Source organism: Kogia breviceps, chromosome 13 (assembly GCF_026419965.1).
Source record: "Kogia breviceps isolate mKogBre1 chromosome 13, mKogBre1 haplotype 1, whole genome shotgun sequence".
Lineage (NCBI taxonomy): Eukaryota > Metazoa > Chordata > Mammalia > Artiodactyla > Physeteridae > Kogia > Kogia breviceps.
This window is the reverse complement of record NC_081322.1, coordinates 83,361,378-83,378,277: the sequence shown is the minus strand read 5'-3', so window position 1 is coordinate 83,378,277 and position 16,900 is coordinate 83,361,378. Positions and strand designations below refer to the sequence as shown.

Here is a 16,900-nt window from a genome sequence, read left to right as displayed (position 1 = left end):
AACGTCTGCTCATAAGCAGGAGCTTACGACGCTGCGAGCCTCCCCACGAACCACAGGACGAGCAGAGGCTCTTCTAGATCAAAAGCCAACCTGCAACGGGCACACGCACATCCGCGGCATCGTTCTACATCTAAGTACTTCCGTATCTACCGTATCTCCTTCTCTATCTACCTCTCCATCTAAAAACAATAGGGATAAGGCAACAACATACTTCAGGTGCCCATAAAAAGTCCTCTAGAATGGACGCCCGTCTTGAGCCAGGCTCCACTGTGACACTGGCCGAGAACACCAGCTGCCTACCAGCCAGCACCCTGGGCCTCAGGTCCTGACACAGATGCCATGCCCTGTCACCCCGACACTCCTCTCTGCGGTGACGTGGTTCCCAGGAAAGAGGGCACAGGGCAGATTCCCTGGAATGCCCCAGTGCAACTCTGTCAACCAGCCACATCACGTGGTCATAGGTGACTGAGGGGCCTCACATCCTGAAGCGTGGGATCTGTGAAGCTTAGTCTTTTTCCAAGACATGATGGTTAACTTCCCCTCCTACACTGTAAGACCCCACAGAAGCCCTTCACTACGGAAAGTCACGGACACCCAGAGAGCCATGTCGGACAGCTGTGGAGCAAACAGACAGGGCCAACAAGCGGAAGGGTGGCCTGGCCCAGAGCTGCCTCTCTGCTGGGGCCCATGGTGCAGGAGAGAAGCATCCTTCGTAGGAAACCATACCGTGCCGTTCCAGGTGTGACCCAAAGGAAAGCGCAGGAAGGTCTACCCACACAGAGCCTCCCTGGGAACTATACAAATACACTCCTTCATCAACATGCTTTGTCCACCCCTAAGAGGTGGTTGTAATATATGGATTTCATTAGAACAACACATTTTGCTGCATCTTCCAGAAAAATCATCACACTAAACACACAAACCCAGGATGTCTGTGATGTGAACAGTAGCCCCTCAGATGTGGCTCCCTTGTACAGTGCCCAACCTGTACAACTGTATGTGACAGTCCTGAGGGTTGGCCCACACTGGAGCTTAAGTACCCGCCAAATGCTAGAAAAAGGTGACTAAAACCAGAGGTTCGGTGTGTGTGTTGGTGGGGGGTGGGGGATGGGTATTGGACAATTATTTTCCGTTTCAGGACTTTTTTCTTCCATAGGAAAGAAAAGGTCTCTAGGACAATAAAGTTTTAAACCAACCTTTAGCTCATTTACGCAAAGTGGAAAAATCTCTCAAAAAAATTGACCTAAGGCTTCCCTGGTGGTGCAGTGGTTGAGAGTCCGCCTGCCGATGCAGGGGACACGGGTTTGTGCCCTGGTCCAGGAAGATCCCACATGCTGCAGAGCGGCTAGGCCTGTGAGCCATGGCTGCTGAGCCTGCGCGTCCAGAGCCTGTGCTCCGCAGTGGGAGAGGCCACAGCGGTGAGAGGCCCGCATACCACACACAAAAAAATAAAAATAAAAATTGATCTAAAAAAATCCCTCAGAATGTGAAGAATCTGGATATCCTGTCATAAAGGGTTTCAGAGCTGGATTCCAGAGCCTTTTTTGGTATATTTTAGCCCTTATAGAAGTTTCAGCTTAGATAGCATTGGGGCCAAGACATCATTCCAGGATGAAAGGAGATACAGTGCACAACTGTGAGTCAGCCACCAATACCTTCCAGAAGAACTGAAATAATAGATTTATAATCCTGTTGGCAGAAAGTGTATCTCATCCAGTGTCCTTCTGCCACTAGACATTACTCTTCTGCTTAGCTGCAAGAAAGTAAAATAATTTTTCCCTTTAATTAAGCTCCCTGTATTCTATCACCAGAAATTCTGGATGGCTTCTGTGTTAATAACAATCCTCAAGATCTGGGCAGTAACTCTTCCACAAAGACACTTAAGGTTGAAGGGTAACTGGCCCAGGCATGGTGCGAACCTGGGGATAACGGTATAAACTGGTTTTCCACAGCCTTTAATTTTCTCTAAAACTTGAATGTGGGTTTTAAGAGTTCTCTATCCTAAAGATTCTAGATATTAATCCCTTATCAGATATGTGATTTCCAAATATTTTCTCCCATTTCATGGGTTGACTTTTTCTCTGTTGATAATATCCTTTGCACAAAAGTTTTTTTTATTTTGATGAAGTCTAGTTTATCTATTTCTTTTTTCTGTTGCCTGTGCCTTTCATATCATTTCTGAGAAATCATTATCCTCTCAGACTTCAGACAATACTACAAAGCTACAGTAATCGAAACAGCATGATATTAGCACAAAAACAGACATATGGATCAATGGAACAAAATAGAGAGCATGGAAATAAACCCATGCACCTATGGTCAATTAATCTTTGATAAACGTGGCAAGAATATACAATGGAGAAAAGACAGTCTCTTCAGCAAGTGGTGTTGGGAAAGTTGGACAGCCACATGTGAATCAACGAAGTTAGAACACTCCCTCACACCATACACAAAAATAAACTCAAAATGGCTTAAAAAGACTTACATATAAGACATGACATAACAGAATCCCTAGAAGAGAACATAGGCAAATATTCTCTGACATAAGTCATAGCAATGTTTTCTTAGGTCAGTCTCCTAAGGCAGTAGAAATAAAAGCAAAAATAAGCAAATGGGACCCTGTCAAACTTGATTTTTGCACAGCAAAGGAAGCCATAAACAAAAGACAACCTACAGACTGGGAGAAAATACTCACAAACGATAAGACTGACAAGGGCTTAGTTTCCAAAATATATTAACAGTTCATACAACAATATCAAAAAAAAAACCAATCCAATGAAAAAATGGGCAGAAGACCTAAACAGACGTTTTTCCAAAGAAGATACACAAATGGCCAATAGGCACATGAAAAAATGCTCAACATCACTAACAGAGAAATGCAAATCAAAACTACAATGAGGTATCACCTCACACTGGTCAGAATGGCCATCATCAAAAAGTCTACAGATAATAAATGCTGGAGAGGGTGTGGAGAAAAGGGAACCCTCTTGCATTGTTGGTGGGAATGTAAATTGATACAGCCACTATGGAGAACAGTACAGAGGTTCCTTAAAAAACTACAAATAGAATTACCCTATGACCCAGCAATCCCACTACTGGGCATATATCCAGAGAAAACGCTAATTCAAAAAGATGCATGCATCCCAATGTTCACAGAAGCACTATTCACAATAGCCAAGACACGGAAACAACCTAAGTGTCCATCGACAGATGAACAGATAGAGATGCGGTACATGTATACAATGGAGTATTACTCAGCCATTAAAAAAGAATGAAAAAATGCCATTTGCAGCAATGTGGATGGACCTAGAGATAATCATACTAAGCAAAGTAAGTCAGACAGAGAAAATGAATAACATGTTATCACTTATACGTGGAATCTTTTTTCTCAATTACAAATGACCTTATTTTCAAAACAGAAACATATTCACAGACATAGAAAACAAACTTATGGTTACCAAAGGGGAAAGGGGTATAGGGAGGGATAAACTAGGAGTTTGGGATTAACAGATACACACTACTATATATAAAATAGATAAACAACAAGGACCTACTGTACAGCATAGGGAAGTATATTTGATATATTATGATAACCTATAATGGAAAATAATTTGAAAAGAATTATATATATGTATATATATGAAACTGAATATATATATGAAATTGAATCACTTTGCTGTACACCTGAAACTAACACAACATTGTAAATCAACTATACTTCAATTAAGAAAAAAAAAATCATTGTCAAAGCCAATGTCTTCTTTGCCCGTTTTAAGAGTTCTATAGTTTTAGGTCTTATTTTTAGGTCTTTGATCCTTTGCATTAACTTTTGTTTACGTTGTTAGGTAAGAGTCTAACTTCATTCTTTTACACATACACGTCCAGTTTTCCCAGCACCCTTTATTGAAAAGGCTGTCCTTTCCCCATTGAATGATATTGGCACCCTTGTCAAAAATCACTCGACTATACAACACAGGGAATATAGCCAACATTTTATAATAACTATAAATGGAGTATAACCTTTGAAAATTGTGAATCACTATGTTGTACACCTGTAACTTATATAATACTGTACATCAACTATACTTCGATTAAAAAAAGTCAATTAATGGTATGCGCAAGAGTTTTGTTCTGGGATCTCTATTCTATTCCACTGGTCTACATGTCTGCCCTTATGCCAGGGCTTCACTCTTTGGATTACTTTGGCTTTGTAGTAAGTTCTGAAATCAGGAAGTATGAGTCTTCCATCTTTCTTCTTCTTTTTCAAGAAACAAACAAAACAACCCAATTCAAATATGGGCAAAGACTTGAATATACATTTCTCCAAAGAAAACATAGAAATGGCCCAATAAGCAGATGAAAAGATATTAAACATCACAAATCATTAGAGAATGTAAATCAAAACCACAATGATATAGCCACTATGGAAAAACAGTATGGAGGTTCCTCAGTTTATTTCTTTAAAAATAGAACTACTACATGATCCAGCAATCCCACTTCTGGGTACCTATCCAAAGGAGATGAAATTACTATTTCAAGGAGACATCTGCAGTCCCATGTTCACTGCAGCATTATTCACAATAGCCAAGACATGGGAACAGTCTATTCATTCATCTGTTGATGGTTACTTAAAGAAAATGTGTCATACACACACACACACACACACACACACAGGATGAAATATTCAGCCATAAAAAAGGAAATCCTGATATTTGCAACAACATGGAAAGACCTTGATAGCACTAAGCTAAGTGAAATAAGTCAGAGAAAGACAAATATCACATGATGTCAATTATATGTGGAATCTAAAACCACTGAACTTGTAGAAACGGAGGAGAACGGTGGTTGTCAAGAGCTGAGGGCTGGGGGAAATGGGGAGATGTTGGTCAAAGGCTACCAACTTTCACTTATAAGAGGAGTAAGTTCTGGGGATCTAATGTATAGTGACCACGGTGACTATAGTTAACAATACTACGTGTACACTTGAAAGGTGCTTTGAGTAAAGCATTAATGTTCTCACCATGACAACAACAACAAAATGGTACTTATGTGAAGTGAAGGATGTGTTAACAAACTTTATGGTGATAAACACTTGAGATATATATACACACATACACATATACACACATACACATATACACACATACACATATACACACACACACATACACACACACATATATATATTAGTGAAATCATCAAGAAAAAAAAAGAATCCATACACAGAACTGAATAAATGTCAGGCTTGTAGATACCCAATAAAGGCAGACTGAATGACTAAAACAACCACCACAATTAGATATCACCTCATACCCATTACAATGGCTCTTCAACAACAACAACAACAAAAAAAGAGAAAACAAGTGTTAGCACAGATATGGAGAAATTGGAACCCTTATGAATTCCTAGTAGGAACATAAAATGGGGCAGCCACTAGGGAACAAAATGGCAGTTCCTCAAAAAATTAAACATAGAATTACCATTTGATCCAGCAATTCCAATTCTGGGTAAAAACACAAAAGAAGTGAAAGCAGGGAGTTGAACAGATATTTCAATGTTCATAGAAGCATTATTCATAAAAGCCGAAAGGTAGAAGCAACCCAAGTGTCCACTGATACATGAATGGATAAACAAAATGTGGGATATACGTACAATGAAATATCATTCAGTCTTGCAAAGGAATAAAATTCTGATATATGCTACAACATGGATAAAACTTGAAGACATGCTGAGTGAAATAAGGACAAATATATTATGATTCCACTTATATGAGCTACTTAGAGTAATCAAAATCATAGAGACAGAAAGTAGAAGGGTGGTTGTCAGAGGCTGCAAGAGGGGGACTGAAGGGACGGAGGAGTTGTTTAATGGGTACAGAGTTGCAGTTCTGCAAGACAAAAACGTTCTAGAGATAGATGGTGGTAGTGGTTAAAGAACAATGAAAAGTTACTAATGCTACTGAACTGTACACTTAGAAATAGTTAAAATCGTAAATTTTATATTATGTATATTTTACAACAATAAAAAAAATGAATCTGGAGTTCTTCAATTTAAAATGATTTCTTGGATAGCCTCATCCACCAGAGGGCAGACAGCAGAAGCAAGAAGAACTACAATCCCGCAGCCTGTGGAACAAAAACCACATTCACAGAAAGAGAGACAAGATGAAAAGGCAGAGGGCTATGAACCAGATGAAGGAACAAGATAAAACCCCAGAAAAACAACTAAATGAAGTGGAGATAGGCAACCTTCCAGAAAAAGAATTCAGAATAATGATAGAGAAGATGATCCAGGACCTCGGAAAAAGAATGGAGGCAAAGATCGAGAAGATACAAGAAATGTTTAACAAAGACCTAGAAGAATTAAAGAACAAACAAACAGAGATGAACAATACAATAACTGAAATGAAAACTACACTAGAAGGAATCAAGAGCAGAATGACTGAGGCAGAAGAATGGATAAGTGACCTGGAAGACAGAATGGTGGTATTCACTGCTGCAGAACAGAAAAAAGAAAAAAGAATGAAAAGAAATGAAGAAGGCTAAGAGACCTCTGGGACAACATCAAATGCAACAACATTCGCGTTATAGGGGTCCCAGAAGGACAAGAGAGAGGGAAAGGACCAAAGAAAATATTTGAAGAGATTATAGTCAAAAACTTCCCTAACATGGGAAAGGAAATAGCCACCCCAGTCCAGGAAGCACAGAGAGTCCCATACAGGATGAACCCAAGGAGAAACACACCAAGACACATAGTAATCAAATTGGCAGAAATTAAAGACAAAGAAAAATTACTGAAAGCAGCAAGGGAAAACCAACAAATAATATACAAGGGAACTCCCATAAAGTTAACAGCTGATTTCTCAGCAGAAACTCTACAAGCCAGAAGGGAGTGGCATGATATACTTAAAGTGATGAAAGGGAAGAATCTACAACCAAGATTACTCTACCCGGCAAGGATCTGATTCAGATTCAATGGAGAAATCAAAAGCTTTACAGACAAGCAAAAGCTAAGAGAAGTCAGCACCACCAAACCAGCTCTACAACAAATGCTAAAGGAACTTCTCTAAGTGGGAAACACAAGAGAAGAAAAGGACTTACAAAAACAAACACAAAACAATTAAGAAAATGGTCATAGGAACATACATATCAATAACTACCTTAACGTGAATGGATTAAATGTTCCAACCAAAAGACACAGGCTTGCTGAATGGATACAAAAACAGGACCCATATATATGCTGTCTACAAGAGACCCACTTCTGACCTAGGGACACATACAGACAAAGTGAGGGGATGGAAAAAGATATTCCATGCAAATGGAAATCAAAAGAAAGCTGGAGTAGCAATACTCATAGCAGATAAAATAGACTTTAAAATAAAGAATGCCACAAGAGACAAGGAAGGACACTACATAATGATCAAGGGATCAATCCAAGAAGATATAACAATTATAAATATATATGCACCCAACATAGGAGCATCTCAATACGTAAGGCAACTGCTAACAGCTGTAAAAGAGGAAATCGACAGTAACAATAATAGGTGGGGACTTGAACACCTCACTTACACCAATGGACAGATCATCCAAAATGAAAATAAGGAAACAGAAGCTTTAAATGACACAATAGACCCAATAGATTTAATAGATATTTATAGGACATTCCATCCAAAAACAGCAGATTACACTTTCTTCTCAAGTGCACATGGAACATTCTCCAGGATAGATCACATCTTGGGTCACAAATCAAGCCTTAAATTTAAGAAAACTGAAATAATATCAAGCATCTTTTCTGACTGCAACGCTATGATATTAGAAATGAATTACAGGGAAAAAAAGTAACAAAAACACAAACACATGGAGGCTAAACAATATGTTATTAAATAACCAAGAGATCACTGAAGAAATCAAAGAGGAAATCAAAAAATACCTAGAGACAAATGACAATGAAAACACAATGATACAAAACCTATGGAATGCAGCAAAAGCAGTTCTAAGAGGGAAGTTTATAGCTATACAAGCCTACCTCAAGAAACAAGAAAAATCTCAAATAAACAATCTAACCTTACATCTAAAGGAACTAGAGAAAGAAGAAGAAACAAAACCCAAAGTCAGCAGAAGGAAAGAAATCATAAAGATCAGAGCAGAAATAAATGAAATAGAAACAAAGAAAACAATAGCAAAGATCAATAAAACTAAAAGCTGGTTCTTTGAGAAGATAAACAAAATTGATAAACCATTAGCCAGATTCACCAAGAAAAGGAGGGAGAGGACTCAAATCAATAAAATGAGAAATGAAAAAGGAGAAGTTACAACAGACACTGCAGAAATACAAAGCATCCTAAGAGACTACTACAAGCAACTCTATGCCAATAAAATGGACAACCTGGAAGAAATGGACAAATTATTAGAAAGGTATAACCTTCCAAGACTGAACCAGGAAGAAATAGAAAATATGAACAGACAAATCACAAGTAATGAAACTGAAACTGTGATTAAAAATCTTCCAACAAAAGTCCAGGACCACATGGCTTCACAGGTGAATTCTATCAAACATTTAGAGACGAGCTAACACCCATCCTTCTCAAACTCTTCTAAAAAACTGCAGAGGAAGGAACACTCCCAAACTCATTCTATGAGGCCACCATCACCCTGATACCAAATCCAGACAAGATACTACAAAAAAAGAGAAAATTACAGACTAATACCACTGATGAATATAAATGCAAAAACCCTCAACAAGATACTAGCAGACAGAATCCAACAACACATTAAAAGGATCATACACCATGATCAAGTGGGATTTATCCCAGGAATGCAAGGATTCTTCAATATACGCAAGTCAATCGATGTGATACACCATATTAACAAATTGAAGAATAAAAACCATATGATCATCTCAATAGATGCAGAAAAAGCTTTTGACAAAATTCAACACCCATTTATGATAAAAACTGGGCATAGAGGGAACCTAACTCAACATAATAAAGGCCATATATGACAAACCCACAGCAAACATCATTCTCAATGGTGAAAAACTGAGAGCATTTCCTCTAAGATCAGGAACGACACAAGGATGTCCACTCTCACCACTATTATTCAACATAGTTTTGGAAGTTCTAGCCACAGCGATCAGAGAAGAAAAAGAAATAAAAGGAATCCAAATTGGAAAAGAAGAAGTAAAACTGTCATTCTTTGCAGATGACATGATACTATACATAGAGAATCCTAAAGATGTCACCAGAAAACTACTAGAGCTAATCAATGAATTTGGTAAAGTTGCAGGATACAAAATTAATGCACAGAAATCTCTGGCATTCCTATACACTAATGATGAAAAATCTGAACGAGAAATTAAGGAAACACTCCCATTTACCACTGCAACAAAAAGAATAAAATACCTAGGAATAAACCTACCTAGGAAGACAAAAGACCTGTATGCAGAAAACTATAAGACACTGACAAAAGAAATTAAAGATGATACCAACAGATGGAGAGATATACCATGTTCTTGGATTGGAAGAATCAATATTGTGAAAATGACTATACTACCCAAAGCAATCTAGAGATTCAATGCAATCCCTCTCAAATTACCAATGGCATTTTTTACAGAACTAGAAAAAATCTTAAAATTTGTATGGAGACACAAAAGATCCCAAATAGCCAAAGTAGTGTTGAAAAAAACGGAGCTGGAGGAATCAGACTCCCTGACTTCAGACTATACTACAAAGCTACAGTAATCAAGACAATATGGTACTGGCACAAAAACAGAAACATAGATCAATGGAACAAGATACAAAGCCCAGAGATAAACCCACACACCTACGGTCAACTAATCTATGACAAAGGAGGCAAGGATATACAATGGAGAAAAGACAGTCTCTTCAATAAGTGGTGCTGGGAAAGCTGGACAGCTACATGTAAAAGAATGTAATTAGAACACTCCCTAACACCATACACAAAAATAAACTCAAAATGGATTCGAGACCTAAATGTAAGGCCAGACACTATAAAACTCTTAGAGGAAAACATAGGAAGAACACTCTTTTTTTTTTTTTTTTTTGCAGTATGTGGGCCTCTCACTGTTGTGGCCTCTCCTGTTGCGGAGCACAGGCTCCAGACATGCAGGCCTAGCGGCCATGGCTCACGGGCTTAGTTGCTCCGCGGCATGTGGGATCTTCCCGGACCAGGGCACGAACCCGTGTCTCCTGCATCGGCAGGCGGATTCTCAACCACTGCGCCACCAGGGAAGCCCAAGAACACTCTTTGACATAAATCACAGCAAGATCTTTTTTGATCCACCTCCTAGAGTAATGGAAAAAAAAACAAAAATAAACAAATGGGACCTAATGAAACTTAAAAGCTTTTGCACAGCAAAGGATACCATAAACAAGACCAAAAGACAACCCTCACAATGGGAGAAAATAGTTGCAAATGAATCAATGGACAAAGGATTAATCTCCAAAATATGTAAACAGCTCATGCAGCTCAATATTAAGAAAACAGATAACCCAATCCAAAACTGGGCAGAAGACCTAAATAGACATTTCTCCAAAGAAGACATACAGATGGCCAAGAAGCACATGAAAAGCTGCTCAACATCACTAATTATTAGAGAAATGCAAATCAAAACTACAATGAGGTATCACCTCACACCAGTTAGAATAGGCATCATCAGAAAATCTACAAACAACAAATGTTGGAGAGGGTGTGGAGAAAAGGGAACCCTCTTGCACTGTTGGTGGGAATGTAAATGGATACAGCCACTATGGAGAACAGTATGGAGGTTCCTTAAAAAACTACAAATAGAATTACCATAGGACCCAGCAATCCCACTACTGGGCATATACCCTGAGAAAACCATAATTCAGAAAGACACATGCACCCAAATGTTCATTGCAGCACTATTTACAATAGCCAGGTCATGGAAGCAACCTAAATGCCCATCGACAGACAAATGGATAAAGAAGATGTGGTACATTTATACAATGGAATATTACTCAGCCATAAAAAGGAACGAAATTGGGTCGTTTGTAGAGACGTGGATGGATCTAGAGACTGTCATACAGAGTGAAGTAAGTCAGAAAGAGAAAAACAAATATTGTATATTAACACAAATATATGGAACCTAGAAAAATGGTACAGATGAACCAGTTTGCATGGCAGAAATTCAGACACAGATGTAGAGAACAAGGGGGGAAAGCCACGGGGGTGGTGTTGGTGTTGGTGGGATGAACTGGGCGATTGGGACTGACAGGTACACACTGATGTGTATAATGTTGATGACTAATAAGAACCTGCTATATAAAAAATAAATTAAAAAATAAAATACTGTTGTCTATCAGCTTCAGAATAAAGACTAAATACCTAAAAAAATAAAATAAAATGATTTCTTGTTTAAGCATATGTGTCTGGTCTTTTAAAAAATGTATTCATATAAATAGTTTACTGTCCGATTGTCAAGATACTCCCTGGAAACTACCCTAGTCGGTAGTTTAGTCTAAACATGTAAACATATGAATTCTGAATTCAGAAACCCTATTCAACTATTTCACCTTGGTTTCCCATTCTGTTCATTTAAATAGGAAAAGCGATGACCGAGAGCGCGCTGGTCTTGACAATTCAGGACCAAAGATGTGGGCTGCCTAGACGGTCTCATTATCAAGGGGTGGTGGACGGAGCACGGAGGATGGCGGGAGCAGCAGAGACAGGGAAATGGTCCTGATCGGAGCAGTGGGGCTCAGAAGGCAGCAGGGAAGCCCTAGTCTCTTGGCGAATATTTGAGATACAAAAAATATGTATCTGGGGTGAATCGATAGTTTCAAAGACACCTGGACAGTCTAAACAATTCAATTTTTTGAGTTGCTGCTATGGACGAAGTCAAAGGCATCACGAAACCAAAGACAACCAAACTCAAGAACCTGCCTCCAGAAGATTATCACCTAGAAACACTGGTTGAAAACAAAGTTCAAACGTCAAGGTCTAAAACAAACAAACGTCAAGGTCCTACTTCAGTGCATGAACCATAATCTGACTTGACAGTTTCTGTTCTAACCAGTTTAAATGGACCAGACTAAACATCTGTCAGGGACGTGACAAGAAATGCATCAGCTGGGAAAATCACTTCTTCTGAAAATCATTTCACCACACTCTTTTCTGGGTACCTATTTTGTCTTTTCCTTCTAAAGAGAGTAGTGAGAAGAAAATATTCAACCGAGTAAGATGCCACATTTTCTTTAAAATAAGACCAAAAAGTACATGCAAAATTTTATACCTGGAAATAAACATGACTTCATAAAGACACCCTCTCATGAAAGTAAAGCACCAGACACTGCATTTGTAACTTACAGAAAGCTTGCCTCAGTCATTTTTGTAGAATCCTCTAAATTGCGGGTGAAGGGCTTTTCTGAGCCACTAAGTAGAGAGGCGATAAAGGCAGAGCCTTGTGATAGAGTCAGTACATATACACTGGTACCCACTTCTTTCAATTCACAGACCTGAGTGTTTCAGGCACACACAGCCAGTCAGATGCTGTCATGATGGCCCTGCAATCAGATGGACTACATCCAAGAATAACTCTGAAAAGTCACACGAAGAACTGAATCACATTCACCACTGAGAAGGGGAGAGAAAAGTTATTTCCCTTCATAATTATTAGGCGTAGTATCATCCTGGTTAGTTATATAGTAGGTCCCCAAGACCATTAACAGAGGCTCTGTCTAAAGTGAAGCCTTCCTACACGATTTCCCCAATTATCGACAATAGAGTAAAACCCGCAATATATTGTTTATATGTCACATTTGATCATTTTTAAACTTGAAAAGTACTAGTATTAAAAGTATTAGTACCATGACTTTTCTGCTTTTAAGCTCAAATATCAAGTCATAAAATGTCACGGTTGTAAAAATTTTTTTTGTAAAGAATAAAGTAAAACATGTACCTGTACAGCAAGGAGCCAGAAGAGGGCACTATCTTTATATGCTTAGCAGATGCCAAAAGAGTAAGTAAAGATGGGTTTCAGTTTGTTTTCTAGTTATTAGTGATCTAGAAAAGTTCCATCACAATTGTTCATTAAATCTGTTACTTTACCAGCGCCTCTCAAACTTAAAGTGCATAAGGAGAATTACCTGGGGACTTGTCAAATATAGTCAGACCCTGTGTCCACGGGGTCTACATCTGTATTCAACCAACCTCGGTGGAAAACTTTCAAAAAACAAAAATTCCAGAAAGTTCCAAAAAGCAAAACTTGAATTTGTGGCACACTGGAGACTATTTACATAGTATTTACATTGTATTTACATAGTATTTACATTGTATTAGGTATTGTAAGGAATCTAAAGATGATTTAATATGGGAGCCACCAGGGTCCCGGGATCCAGGGACTGCTTCCCCGGGAGAACGCGCGGTGCGCCTCGGGCCGGTGCAGCGTCACGCCGGCCTCTGCCGCCGCGGACTCGCCCCACATCCGTGCCCCCCCCACCTCACCCCCCCAGTGAGCCAGAGACCACGAATCAGCTGCTCCGTTAACCCCGCCCTCTCTGAGCGAAGGGCAGACGCCCTCGGACGACCTGCGCGCAGAGGCGGGACCAAGTCCAAAGCTGAACCCCAGGAGCTGCGCGAACAAAGAGAGGGGGTGGTCCCTCCCAGCAGCCTCAGAAGCGGCGGGTTAAAGCTCCACAGTCAGCTTGAAGTGCCCTGCATCTGTGGAAAACCTGAATAGACAGCGAAATATCCCAGGTTGAGGAGGTGGACTTTGGGAGCAAGATATACTATTATTTTCCCCTTTTTTCTTTTTGTGAGTGTGTATGTGGGTGCTGCTGTGTGAGATTTCGTCTGTGTAGCTTTGTTTTCACCATTTGTCCTGGGGTTAGACCGACCCCCCCCTTTTTTTCTTCTTTTTTTTCTTTAATAGAAATTTTTCTTAATAATTATTTTTTTATTTTAATAACTGTATTTTACCCTACTTTATTTTGTCTTCTCCCCTTTCTTTCTTCCTTTCTTCCCTCCTTTCTTTCCTATTTCCCTCCTTCCTTCCTCCCTTCCTTTCTTCCTCCCTCCCTTCCTTTCTTTATTCCCTCCTTCCTTCCTCCCTTCCTTCCTTCCCTTTCTATTTTTTTCTCCCTTTTGTTTTGAGCCGTGTGGATTAAAGGCTCTTGGCACTCCAGCCAGGTGTCAAGGCTGTGTCTCTGAGGTGGGAGAACAAACCTCAGGACACTAGTCCACAAGAGACCTCTCAGCTCCACGTAATATCAAACGGCGAAAATCTCCCAGAGATCTCCATCTCAACACCAAGACCCAGCTTCACTCAAGGACCAGCAACGAACAGTGCTGGACACCCTATACCCAACAAAGAGCGAGACAGGTCTACAGCCCCATCCATTAGCAGAGACAGCCCCATCCATTAGCAGAGAGGCTGCCTAGAATCATAGTAAGGCTACCAACATCCCCATACACGCCACCAGATGTGGACCTGCCCGCCAGGGAGACGGGATCCAGCCTCATCCACTGGAACAGGGGCACTAGTCCCCCCAACCAGGAAACCTACTCAACCCACTGAACCAACCTCAGCCACTGGGGACAGCCACCAAAAATAGATAGAACTACGAACCTGCAGCCTGCAAAAGGGAGACCCCAAACACAGTAAGATAAGCAAAATGAGAAGACAGAAAAACACACAGCAGATGAAGGAGCAAGATAAAAACACACCAGACCTAACAAATGAAGAGGTAATAGCCAGTCTACCTGAAAGAGAATTCAGAATAATGATGGTGAAGATGATTCAAAATCTTGGAAATAGAATAGACAAATTGCAAGAAACAGTTAACAAGGACCTAGAAGAAATAAAGAGGAAGCAAGTAACGATGAGCAACACAATAAATGAAATGAAAAATACTCTAGACGGGATCAGTAGCAGAATAACGGAGGCAGAAGGACGGATAAGTGACCTGGAAGATAAAATAGTGGAAATAACTACTGCAGAGCAGAAGAAAGAAAAAAGAATGAAAAGAACCGAGGACAGTCTCAGAGATCTCTGGGACAACATTAAACGCACCAACATTCGAATCATAGGGGTCCCAGAAGAAGAAGAGAAAAAGAAAGGGACTGAGAAAATATTTGAAGAGATTATAGTTGAAAACTTCCCTAATATAGGAAAGGAAATAGTCAACCAAGTCCAGGAAGCACAGAGAGTCCCATACAGGATAAACCCAAGGATAAACACGCCGAGACACATAATAATCAAACTGTCAAAAATTAAATACAAAGAAAACATATTAAAAGCAGCAAGGGAAAAACAACAAATAACACACAAGGGAATCCCCATAAGGCTAACATCTGATCTTTCAGCAGAAACCCTGCAAGCCAGAAGGGAGTGGCAGGACATACTTAAAGTGATGAAGGAAAAAACCCTACAACCAAGATTACTCTACCCAGCAAGGATCTCATTCAGATTTGATGGAGAAATTAAAACCTTTACAGACAAGCAAAAGCTGAGAGAGTTCAGCACCACCAAACCAGCTCTACAACAAATCCTAAAGGAACTTCTCTAGGCAAGAAACACAAGAGAAGGAAAAGACCTACAAGAACAACCCGAAACAATTAAGTAAATGGTAATAGGAACGCACATATCAATAATTTCCTTAAATGTAAATGGATTAAATGCTCCCACCGAAAGACACAGACTGGCTGAATGGATACAAAAACAGGACCCATATATATGCTGTCTACAAGAGACCCACTTCAGACCTAGGGACACTTACAGGCTGAAAGTGAGGGGATGGAAAAAGATATTCCATGCAAATGGAAATCAGAAGAAAGATGGAGTAGCAATTCTCATATCAGACAAAATAGACTTTAAAATAAAAACTATTACAAGAGACAAAGAAGGACACTACATAATGATCAAGGGATCAATCCATGAAGATATAACAATTGTAAATATTTATGCACCCAACATAGGCGCACCTCAATACATAAGGCAAATACTAACAGCCATAAAAGGGGAAATCGACAGTAACACAATCATAGTAGGGGACTTTAACACCCCACTGTCACCAATGGACAGATCATCCAAAATGAAAATAAATAAGGAAACACAAGCTTTAAATGATACATTACACAAGATGGACTTACTTGATATTTATAGGACATTCCATCCAAAAACAACAGAATACACATTTTTCTCAAGTGCCCATGGAACATTCACCAGGATAGATCATATCTTGGGTCACAAATCTAGCCTTGGCAAATTTAAGAAAATTGAAATCGTATCAAGTATCTTTTCTGACCACAACGCTATGAGACTAGATATCAACTACAGGAAAAGATCTGTAAAAAATACAAACACATGGAGGCTAAACAACACACTACTTAATAACGAAGTGATCACTGAAGAAATCAAAGAGGAAATCAAAAACTACTTAGAAACAAATGACAATGGAGACATGACGACCCAAAACCTATGGGATACAGCAAAAGCAGTTCTAAGAGGGAAGTTTATAACAATATAATCATACCTTAAGAAACAGGAAGCATCTCGAATAAACAACCTAAATTTGCACCTAAAGCAATTAGAGAAGGAAGAACAAAAAACCCCCAAATTTAGCAGAAGGAAAGAAATCATAAAGATCAGATCAGAAATAAATGAAAAAGAAATGAAGGAAACAATAGCAAAGATCAATAAAAGTAAAAGCTGGTTCTTTGAGAAGATAAATAAAATTGATAAACCATTAGCCAGACTCATCAAGAAAAAAAGGGAGAAGTCTCAAATCAATAGAATTAGAAATGAAAAAGGAGATGTAACAACTGACTCTGCAGAAATACAAAAGATTATTAGAGTTTACTACAAGCAACTCTATGCCAATAAAATGGATAACCTGGAAGAAATGGACAAATTCTTAGAA

At 39.2% G+C, this 16,900-nt stretch overlaps 1 protein-coding gene across 1 annotated transcript in view; it reads right to left on the bottom strand.

Annotated features, from left to right (window-relative positions):
* SYTL3 (synaptotagmin like 3) overlaps positions 1 to 16,900 on the bottom strand; it is an 81,538-nt gene that overhangs the window by 40,703 nt on the left and 23,935 nt on the right. The gene's annotated exons all lie outside the window — the stretch shown is intronic.